At 42.9% G+C, this 12,059-nt stretch overlaps 1 pseudogene across 1 annotated transcript; it reads left to right on the forward strand.

Annotated features, from left to right (window-relative positions):
- Positions 1–3,203: 3,203 nt before the first annotated feature.
- LOC308437611 (large ribosomal subunit protein eL21-like) lies at positions 3,204–3,705 on the forward strand (annotated as a pseudogene). The gene has a single exon. The product of its transcript is annotated as a large ribosomal subunit protein eL21-like (transcript).
- The last annotated feature ends 8,354 nt before the right edge of the window (positions 3,706–12,059 follow it).

A 12,059-nucleotide genomic window follows, 5' to 3' on the forward strand; every position in this document is an offset into this window, starting at 1 on the left:
CAAGTTCCCGGACTATCTAGTCTCCAGTTCCTGGTCACCCAAGCAATCCATGTACGGGTTCCATCTTATGGAGTGGGCCTTAAGTCAAACCATCTTGGTTGCTCACTCCCACAAGCTTTGTGCCACCATTGCCCTAGCATTTCTTGTAGGCAGGACACCTTTGTCACTCAAAGCTTTTGTGGCTGTCGATACTATGGTTTTCTTTTAGCCTGCAGAGCACCTTCCTGTACCAATGGTATAGGCACTGTCTTCGGCAGTGGGGCCCGGCTGTCAGTATAAGGAGAGCAGCAATCTATTGTCTTGCCAACAGCCTGGGTTGTTTGGGAATTTCCACGGGACCCATTGGCCAACAATTCAACTGGATATAAATCAGTACCTGTACTGAAAGCTTTGGTTGGTGACAAGAGCTGGCCAGTTGGGAACCTATTATTTGGTGCTTTATTTAGATTGCCTTCATATATGTATACATCTTAGGAAGTTCCTATTGTATTAGGTTACCATAATCCCCTCTAAATGTCCCTTAATTTTTGCTGTCTTTCCCCATATTCCCTTCTCCCTCAACACCCCCCACACACTTTGACCCTACTGTTCCATAAATAACTGCTCTCTTTACCTTATCTAATGAGACATTTCTGTTGCCTCTAGTCCCTTCCCCTGTACCTATGCTCTGTGGTTTTGCTGACTATAGAGAGATCTCACATCTTGGTCTGCAACTAGGAGGCAGAGGGCGAGGAGGGGCGTCCGTCTACTGAAATCGCAAAGCCTCCCACCCCCTCAGTGCCACACCTTCTCCAACAAGGTCACAGCTCCAAATCCTTCCAAAACTGGACCAAGAATTCAACAGTACAAACCTATGGGGACCATTCTCATTGAGATCACCACAGACTACAATTACATTGTGGCTCAAGTCGGTCCATACATCCCCACACCCAGAAAAGTAAAATCATATTTAAAACCAACTCCGGATGCCGTGAGAGATTGGAGGAAACAATGCATGGAAATTCTCTGGTGCCCTTGGCAGAGATTCTAAGGCAGAGCCTCTCTGCTTACAGCTGGCGGTCCTAGAACTCGCCATATACCAGGCTGGCCTCCAACTCAGAGATCCACCTGCCTCTGTCCCACAGCCGCTGGGATTAAATGCATGCGCCACCCTGCCCAGTTTCTCAACCTACACTTTTATGTCATCAAAAGTTTCATACTGCAGAGAGAATACCTTGTGTATTGTATGTATCACCTGTCAAAAGGACTCTAGCCTATGGCTTAGGCAGGAAATGGAGGTGGGACATCTGGAAATCAGGAAGGATTCTGGGATAGAGCCAAGTACAGGGAGATTTGCCTGAAAGGTTGGCCTGAGCATGCTCCCTGAACACAGGTAACCAGCCAAGTGGCAGAATATGGGCTAGAATAACCGGAATATTTTAAGTTATATCTAATCAGAGTGGAGCCCAGCCATATTGCCAAGGTATGTGCAAATATATTTTGAGTCCTGGTTTTATTTCTCAGAGTGTGAGACTGGGAGGAAGAACTTCAACATTATACATCAAAATTTGTGTGTAGTAACACAATTTCAGCCCCATGGGTACTATGTTGAGTCATCCTGCTAAAAGCACTGACAAGCTAGTTGAGGATTCTCAGACATGATCGAATACTTAAGATTTTGACACAATACCCAGGAAGATGACTCATCTATAACAGAGTTTGCTGTCAAGTTCTCTGACCTGAGTTCGAGCCACAGGGCCACACATGGTGGATGGAGAGAACCCATTCTTGAGGGGGTGCCTTCTTACCTATACCTATGCACACATACACATATACACACACTATACACACACCTTAACATGTTGTCACAGATAAGTATAACAAAATTTCCTTTAACATTTTGATACAAAAGATAACTACCACAGCTTTCTCTCATGAATATCTAGCTATAGATACGAATCTCTGACTATATGGACACACGTTATGCCATGAAAGTTAAGAAACTTTGGAAAGAAGAAGAAGGTTAGTAGTAAGCACGGTCAATGTGTGTCATACTCAATGAAACCCTTCAGTGTCCAAAAAATATATACTACCACTAAGATACCTTAAAAACCATTTACATGCCAATACTTGTATACAATTTGACATTTTGCTTTACGTTGGTAGCCTAGTCAATGAGGCTAGCTATAAGATTAAAAATATCTGTGCCTAAACAACCAAAACTACATGATTACACCCAGGGGATGCCACCGAGATAGATAGCCAATGTCCCCAAGAAAAGGAAGCTTTCCAATAATAACTTTGCTGGATTTTCTTAAAACAAAATTTCAGTGTAGCAATAACTAGACCTTGCCTAGTAACAAAAAGAAAACAGAAATAACTTGTTTAAATGAAAAGAATGTGGTTTACCAAACTCCAGAATGCAGAATACTATTGGCTTAGATGAGGCTCTGTCCTCCACGTTGACCTAACCTCAAATTAATTTCCCCGAAACTGGCTACCTATATACAGTAGTGGGAGTGGGGGAGCCATTCATCAGGGTCCAAATAAGTTGCTAACGTCACTCTGATTACCATAGCCTAGGGTCAGGAACCCCTTGCCTGGAACTAAATACAAGTTACCCCTAAACCTGAGTGTGGTCAGCAACCAAAACTGCATGATTAGACCCAGGGGATGCCACGGAGATAGCCAATGTCCTTTCAAGGCTATCTCTAAGGCTTTCTTCTTGTTGGGTTTTTTTTTTTTTTTTTTTTTTTTTTTTTTTTGGTTTGGTTTGGTTTGGTTTGATTTGGTTTGGTTTTTGGTGTATGTGTGTGTGTGTGTGTGTGTGTTAGTGGTAGTGGTGGTGGTGGTGGTGTTTTTTGCTGGTGGTGGTGGTAGTGGTGGTAGTTTGGTTTGCTTTGATTGGTTTTGCTTTTTGTTGTTATTTTGTTTTGTTTTGTTTTTTTGTAGGGTGAACTGAGTTTTCTTTGGTTGGTACTTGTCTTTGTTTTTCAAGATAGGTTCTTACTTTGTATCCCAGACGATTTTAAAACTCACGCCTACGTAGCCACAGAAGTATGGGACTTACCAACGTGTATCATCATGGCCATATGTGTACGGGTTTTTCCTTATTTTTAATGTGTTTTCAAGATCACATTTCTTACATACATGTTCCGATTTATAACGGCTTTTAGAAACCCAGACTTGGGCCCCGGCAGCCATCTTTCAGTTAACTCTCCAACATGACGAACACAAAGGGAAAGAGGAGAGGCACTCGCTATATGTTCTCTAGGCCTTTTAGGAAACATAGAGTTGTTCCTTTGGCTACATACATGTGAATCTACAAGAAGGGTGATATTGTAGACATCAAGGGAATGGGCACTGTTCAAAAAGGAATGCCCCATAAGTGTTACCACGGAAAAACCCGAAGAGTCTACAGTGTCACCCAGCATGCCGTGGGCATCATTGTAAACAAGCAAGTTAAGGGCAAGATTCTGGCTAAGAGGATCCATGTGCGGACTGAGCACAGCAGGCACTCGAAGAGCAGAGACAGCTTCCTGAAGCGGGTGAAGGAGAACGATCAGAAGAAAAAGGAAGCCAAGGAGAAGGGCACCTGGGTTCAGCTGAAGCGCCAGCCTGCACCACCCAGAGAAGCCCACTTTGTGAGGACTAATGGAAAAGAGCCTGAGCTGCTGGAGCCCATTCCCTATGAATTCATGGCCTAATGTACAAAGAGAAATAAAGGACCCGGACTACAAAAAAAAAAAAAAAAAAAAAGAAACCCAGACTCAATTTGCAAGCATGGTTCATAAACTAAGCCGTGAGATGGGAGTTTTTGCTGTTTCCTACAAAGTATTGTCTTACAGCCATGGACTATCGAGGGGCTGGAAGAGCCTTTTTTCCTAAGTGAAGTCTGGTTCTTGTACAGTGACACGGTTTTCAGAGATAATTTCTCTAACTCTTTAGTGATGATATACAGGAAATGTCAGTCTTCACAAAAATGTAATCCTGATGTCCAAGAAATAGAATGAGCCAGAAAAGAACAGGAGCAGGGCCGGGGAGCGAGGTCAGCAGAGAGGGAGGAGGAGCTGGAGCAAACAGGAACTCACAAGAGCTCAGAGTTGGGGCTGTTTCAAGTTCCCGGATTGTCTTAAAGGTTCTATAACCAACTTCCAAACCAAGAACAAGCGTGCACTCACACAAGTGGCCTGTGTGCGTGTATAAGTAACTAAGACCTCGGCACCTAAAACTATTTTCACGTGGCACTGTACCTGATGCTTCATTAACAATAGAACACCGTGCAATCTGTTGAAATGAACAGTTCCCACAGGAACATAGGAGCCAGTAAGAGAGAAACTTTGTGTGCTCCGTTGTTTCTGATTTTTGTAAAGCAGCTCTGGGACCAAACATCCCTCACTACTTCTGAGAGATCCAGTCTGAACACAGTTGACAAAGACTAGTGTGACTGCCTGGTATTCGGGACTTGGAGAAAAACTGCTGCAGGGCACAATAGAAAAATAAACTGCCTGGTGGAACAGCCACTTGAAAATAAACAAAGTCTGTGAGAAACTGTTCAGAAGTTGGAAGGCTGCACGCTATGGAGGCTGGAAGTTTCCAGAATAGCTCTGTGAGTGACGAGGCACAGGCACGGAAGTCAGGCGTTCAGAGAAGGGTTGGTTTGTATTCCTAAGCCTGCACCGTAGCCACGTGTAGCTGAATAAACTCAACCGAACACAGGCTGAGTTTGCCAGGTCTCTTCTGTGTTCCTGGAATGTTTTCACTATAACCTAAGACATGGATTGGTAAGAAATATGATTGTTGGTTTTGATTCTGGAGACAGGGAAATTTACAACACAGAATGGTGGCTCTTATTTTTTGCTTATCCTTGGGATAAAAGTATCAGATAAAATCATTCAATAGTTAGGAAACGGAAAAACCCAGATAGTTTTTCATTTTGTCCTTTTTTCAGCATATCTGCTTCTGGGTCACAGTGCAAGTTTAAGGACCCAGGTTCCTTCCGAGATAATCCTAGCAGTCCCTAAAGGTTACTACATCTTTATCCAAAAATCAAGAGCAGGTATAAAATTAAGGGTCTTAGTTTAAAAAACAAATATGAAAACCAGGCGAAATTTACAAAACTGGCAAATTTACAAAACGTTTGATCTCAGAAATCAGATTATTTAAAAAAAACAAACAAAAAAAAAAAAAAAAAAAAAAAAACAGAGCTGGGCAGTGACGGCATAAACCTTAGATACCAGCACTCAGGTGGATCTATGTGAGTTTAAGGCTAGCCTGGTCTACAGAACAAGTTTCAGGACAGCCAAAACTGCACAGTGAGACCCTGTCTCAACAAACAAATGGATAAATGGATGGATGGACAGACAGGTGGGTGAATGGATGGATGGATGGGTGGGTGGGTGGGTGGATGGATGAATGGGTGGGTGGATGGATGGATGATGGGTGGATGGGTGGGTGGATGGATGGATGAATGGGTGGGTGGATGGGTGGATGGGTGGATGGGTGGATGGGTGGGTGGATGGATGACCAGGTACCCTGTTATTCAGGCCAAGTTTGAGAGGAAACAGCTAAAGTCCTAGCCTGATAACTAACACCAGTGATTAATTGCTTTTTCAACATGTGGATTATCCTGGTGCCAAAAACTGTGGAACAATTGTCTGACAAACTGGAGAGTCCCTGATGTCAGCCCTCATATTTTCTTTGGATCCCACTAAGCCATTATGCTACACGTTCTAATGACTGTGTGAAATGGTATTGGGCCTTGGGGCACGTTTTGATGAACTACAGTTGTGCTTTCGAAATCTAAAACGCATATGCGTAAAGAAACATAGTCTGAGAATAGAGTTGTATTTGACCTTCATATTGGATTTTAGAGTATTACAAATATCAATCATGAAACTCTAAAAATGTTTGCCATTAATAATACATCTATTTAATAAGTAGTAGACATAAAACCATCTCAAAGTAAATATTTAATTTGTTTACTTTTATCATGTGACTTGATACTTCATAACACCTCCTCATGTTCAGTTCAGTTTGTTATTTATAGTAAGATGCTAAATATGCTCACTAAACAGATATGTTATTTTTAATTTTTTTGCTTCACCCTTTATGGGATTCATCTATCATTTCTTGTATGACTTTTTAGCATGATTAAGATAATTGGGTTTCTGGACTTGGAACAACATAAAATTGACTAGAAAATTAATTATGTTGTGAGTTTATATATGAGGACACACAGTCAAATGTAACCACAACCATCTAGAATGTTCTGTGGCTTCAGAGAAGTTCACTTGGTATGCAGACGTTGGGACTACAGTGAACACTACTTAGAAACTGGAGGCAGGAGAATCCGGAGCCCAAAACTTGACCACATAATGTGTGAGGCATACACATCCCTAAAAGAGGGAGAAACAGAACAAGGAAAAGGGCAGGTGGCGTGATTCATGGTACGGTGCAAACAAAGCTATGGGGTTGCATCCCAACACCAGATAACCTTGGTGTGGAATATACTTACCCATAATCCCAACAGGAGGATCAGACATTCAAGGTCATCCTTAACTACTCGGGGAGTTTTTGGTCAGGTTTTTGGGGTTTGTGGGCAGGAAGGAAGTATCACGGGGAGGGAGGCCGACATGGGAAGACTGGAGGGTGAGTGCAGTCGGGAGCATAAGAGATTCCTAAATAATCAATAAAAAGAAGAAAATTAGGCACCACAGAACTTAAAAGCAAGGAACTAAGAATTATTGATACAGAAATTCATTAACACTGGGAACATCAACACTTTGGGTTGTCTCAAAATCTAAAGCTAATATGTGCCTAGCCTGTTTCACTAAAGAGAAAAGCTGTATTGAATATAAGAATTTAGGATAAAAATTAAAATGATTTAATTCTCATGGACATCACAGATTTGTAAGGACATCATCAGTACTATTCGTTACATAAATAACACACTGTAAAAAATGAACATCTACCAGGACTCTGAATTTCAATTTACAATAAATAAAGCAGCAATAATTCCAACCCCCTGCTCTAAATATCATTTTGGTTTTCTTCCTAGTAGAGGGGACCCTTGTATTCTCCTTTATAAGGTAAACACTACTATAAAACTGTCTTTCTACCTGGGCCTGGGCCACAGTTCAAAGATCTGCTACTGAGAAGGCTAGCCTCAAATTATCAAGGCATGACTCAAGAGTTTCTTTAAAAATGTAAAGAATTCAGAATATTATTCTCAGTAGAAGAACACTTGCCAATGTGCGCAAGACCTTAGGTTCCACCCAATACCAAATAAATGAAGCTCAGATTGCTCACTGTGGCCCAAAGACCCTCACAATGTGGTTCCTGTTTCTGCTCACTGTGTTTCAGAGTCCTGTCTTCACTGCTGTGCCCCTCCCTCCACGCTAGCTGCTCCCAAGGCCCAAAATATTCCTCTAGGGCTCCACAGGCTTGACTCAGACACCTGCCTCCTAGTCATTTTCTTTATCGTTATTAGTTTTTAGTTTGTACTCAAAGAAGTGTTTTGAAATGATACTTCCCTACGTTTGTGTCATTAGACTGCATTCTTGTTCCGCGCCTTATGTCACTGTGCTCTGTCTCCCTCCTTCTGCCCTCCCTCCTCCCCCGACTACTGTCTAGTAACACGTTCTTCGCACCCTCCTGGTCCCCACATGTGCACGGGGCAGGAGTCACCGTAACCCCCCTTGCACCCTCTGAATAGTAAGTACTCACACAGCAGGCCCTTGATAAATATTTGTTCAGTGAGAAAACAATTTCACTAGACATTTTCAATTTGCTTTAAAGAAACACCCAAAATATATAAAGTGTTTTTAAGATGGCATTATGTGTATTTATCCCTTTTGTGGAAATACGACTTTTGTCACACTGAAAAATTATAAAATGACATGTTCTCCTGAAACTGTATAGGAATGAAAATTTTTTTTCAATAAGATTACTGTTTAATGTGCAAAAGGCTTCACACTAATAAACACCAGTGATTTTCAAAATCAACCTTGACAGAATGTAACTCTCTTCAAGGAAACAGACCAAAAAACAAGGCAGAGGTAAAGGACAGTGCAGATGTGTCTAATTCCTGCTGCGCCGAACTCTTTGACACAGGTGCGGATAAACCACACTACCTTGCTAAGTTTCCTGCTTGGCTTCTATCTATCAGCAACTAATTAAACACTTGCTGAACGTATTATTGGCTTGAGAAACTCAAGCCATGTTTTGCATCTCTACTGGAAGCAAGAATTCTCCATCTCTGGTGCAAAAGCCTTTCCGTTTTCAGTTCTTAAAACACAAGCAAACGTCTGTTCTGGAAACCTGACCCTAAGTGACTCTCACTGTAAAAACTTAAACCTTCTCTTCCAAGAAAAGTCCCTTTTCTTTTGTTACCTCTTTCCTATAAAATCCACCAATGTCTCTTTGTTGACGCTGGTTTCGAGCAGAGACCCTTTATCCTAGCGACATCCCGTGCTATTCTATACACGGGTTTGTGACTGCTTGACCCAGGGGGAGAGGGAAATAGCATAGGAAGAAATCTAGGATCACAGACATAAAAGGCCTTCAGAAAAATCTTTATGAACTCAAATTAACAGAACTTTCAAACAACAGACCGTGACCAGGCAGCAATGGCTCACGCCTTTAATCCCAGCACTCTGGGGGGCAGAGGCAGGCCAACCTCTGTGAGGACAAGGCCATCCTGGAAAATGGAGTGAGCTCCAGAACGGACCGGGCTGCACAGAGAAACCCTGCCTCCAAAAGAACGAAGAGTAAAGCAGAGCATAACAAAGTCAAGGGGAGCCACTCGGTGACTGAACCTGACAGAGGCACTCAACCGTGAGCAGGGCAGGAAGATGTGAGGCGCTGCCTGGTGTAATAGGGTGGACTGTAGGCAAGACAGAGACCTGAAGAAGCTTAATCCATTTGTGTGAGGAGGAGGAGTTCCATTTTCCAGAAGCTGGATTGTGAATGCCTCTATGACGTGCATACCCAGGTGTGTTAACGCTGTAGAAGACAACTGAATACGTAGGTTTGAAACCCCACTAAAATGCTGTGGGTTAGTTTACATTTTGACGTATATGTTTGTTATTTATAGATTGTATTATATAATAACAACATCAGTGGTAGGTCAGTTACAAAGTTCAAGGTCTTCAAGAGTCGGTGGTTACAAGGGCCCATGCTTTGTACAGGACACCAGAAGATGCCCGGCTCCTGCAGAGGCTCTCAAACACATGATCATCTCTGGGTTACAGAAATCAAAAATGAAAACTGTATCTTCCATAACCAGAATAGCTGTAGCTTCCAGCGTCTATAAACAGTTCATAGGGAAATCTTTTTTTTCCACTACCACCTCCTGTAGTCAGTTGGAGTTCTCAAAACATGCATTCACCATGTCCTGTAAGAGGACAATCAAAACCCCAAAATCATCCCCTATTATTCCCAAATCACCCCAAACCTAGTGGATTAAATCAACACATTTTTTTTTCATTGTAAAAAGTTTCATGAACTAGAAATCTTGGCCCTTGGCTTTGGGGGTCTCTCACAAGACTATAATCAGGTGTTTGCCAGAGGCAAGGTTCAAATGGTAAAGAATTAACTTTACAGCTCAAACAGGGGTTATTGTTTTCTTTTTCTTATTGAACCAAATGTCTTAAGTTTTCACTAGCCATAGACTGTCTTTCCTCGGGTCCTTCCTTGTCAACGGGTTTTCCTAAATGATAACTTGCTTTATCGAAGAGTGCACCTTACAAGTGCTATGAGGGGTCAGCTTCCAAAACAGAAGCCACCGTCTTCCGTAACATAATCATGGGAATGACATGCACAGCTTGTCCTCTATGCTGCTGGCTACATCGACTCCCTAGGTCCAGTCCACACTCCAGTGAGATCACTCAAGGGCAGGGATAGATACCATGATTACCACGGATACTGATGCTATTGTTAGACGCCCGCCTACCAGACAACTAAGATTGATCAATATTATAAGTGATAACAAAGGAAGCAGAAGGACTAACAAATGTGCATTTTTCTATGTGAGGTTATGTGATGAAGGACCTTTCTGGGCCTGTTCATTTCCTGGTTTCTTGGTGAAGGGAGCTTAATCATCAGTGTTTTCTTAGTGCCTTCCCACAATTCTGTGCGGTAAGAGCTCAGCAAACATTGATTGACAAAGATAGAACAGCATATGGACGATAAAGTCTGTTTCTGTCTAGAGTTACTTGGAAATCCAAGCGGAGGCTTTTTAAGGTGTAATTTTAGCATCGTGCTTCAAGAATTATCCTCAAGACTCTTTGTGCAAATACAAATCTCCCCAACACCTGGCCAGTGTAAATCTCAGAGCAGTTTGTGTTTGACTTACACGTGATACTGATATCAAGAATTTCTTGTAACCTGTGACATTTTTCGCATCACTGGAAAATACACAGATGGTTGTTTCACAGTGTGCCACTAGGCAGGGGTTAGGTGCCATCTTTACAAGAGAATATCGTCTCTTAAGTTAACTAATTGCACTTTTAAATTAATTAGTGGGTTTGGAGGGGTGCTCTGGTTAAGTGCTTACGTGGAAACATGAGGTCTTGGGTTTAGATCTGCAACACCCACGTCAAAAACAGGGTGACGCAATGGACATCTCTAACCCCATTGATAAGCAGACCCCTGCTTATTGGCCAGCCAGCCTAGCCCAGGGCATGAGCTCCAGATTCAGTGGGAGGGAGAACTTGTCTCAAAAACTAAGATGTAGAGGGCTGCAGAGGTGGCTAAGCAATTAAGAGCACTTCCTGCTCCTCTAGAAGACCTGAGTTCGAATCCTTACACTGGACTGTTCGGAGCTGCTTGTAACTGCAGTGCTAGGGGATCAGATGCCCTCTTCTGGCTTCTTCAGGCACACGCACACACACACACAAACACACACACACACAAACACACACACTCACACACATGCACACACATCCATACCCACGTGATTATGAACACACATAAACTGTTGCGGTAAATATTAAAAGAATGGCTTAACCTTTTATCTGGCCCTGAGTTCTCACTCCGCGGCCGCTCTAGTGCTGAGCCGATCTCACACCACTTTGCGCTCCAGCCGCCTCTTTGAACTCAGGTTCGCTCCACTGCCCCTGCTGCTTCTGTCCCGGGTGGATAAAACCGCTCTGGTGTGTTACTTTTACTCACTTCCCCTTGGCATGTTGTTGCCAAGCCTTAGACACACACATTCCAACTCTGTGGCAAGCTTTATATGCTCCACCACTACACCCTTTGAACTCAGTTAAGTAGTCACAGCAAAGAACACACCAAACTACTCTGATCCAAAAGGCATAATTTTCGAACCTTTATAAGTCAAATGATATTGTACAATTCCACTCCTTATAAAACACTCATAACAACCTTATTTATGAAGAGATGGGCCGAGAGAAACAAATCTGCCTCCATCTTCGTTCCTCCAGAATCTCCTCCTCCCTCATCCTCTTCCCTTTTCCTAGTGGTCACGTCGGCAGCACATATAACTAAAATTGGAACGATACAGTTACTTGGCCCCTGCGCAAGGATGACACACACGTTTGTGAGATGTTCCATATTTCTATGACCGGGAGCAAGGGGAGCGGCTGGGATGCAAAGTGAATAGATCTCTTTTAAAAATAGAATCTGGGGCTGGAGAGATGGCTCAGTGGTTAGAGCACTAGCTGCTCTTCCAGAGGTCCTGAGTTCAAATCCCAGCAACCACATGGTGGCTCACAACCATCTGTAATGGGATCTGATGCCCTCTTCTGGTGTGTCTGAAGACAGCTACAGTGTACTTAAAAAAATAAATGAAATTACAAAAGAGAGAGGGAGAGGGAAGGAGGGGGGAAGGAGGGAGGGAGAGTGAGAGAGGCCATTTGGTGGTGGCTTGTGCCTTTAATCCCAGCAGAAGTAAATGGACGGATCTCAGAGTTTGAGGTCAGCCTAGTCTAGAGCGAGCTCCAGGACAGACAGGGCCTCACACAGAAACTGTCTCAAAAAACAAAGAAAGAAAACATGCTATTGCTACCCCAAAAGCTGGAGTGGAACAGAGAGTACTCGATCCCGAGAATCCTGAC

The sequence above is a fragment of the Micromys minutus genome (assembly GCF_963924665.1).
Source record: "Micromys minutus genome assembly, chromosome: 26".
In the NCBI taxonomy this organism is placed as follows: Eukaryota; Metazoa; Chordata; class Mammalia; order Rodentia; family Muridae; genus Micromys; species Micromys minutus.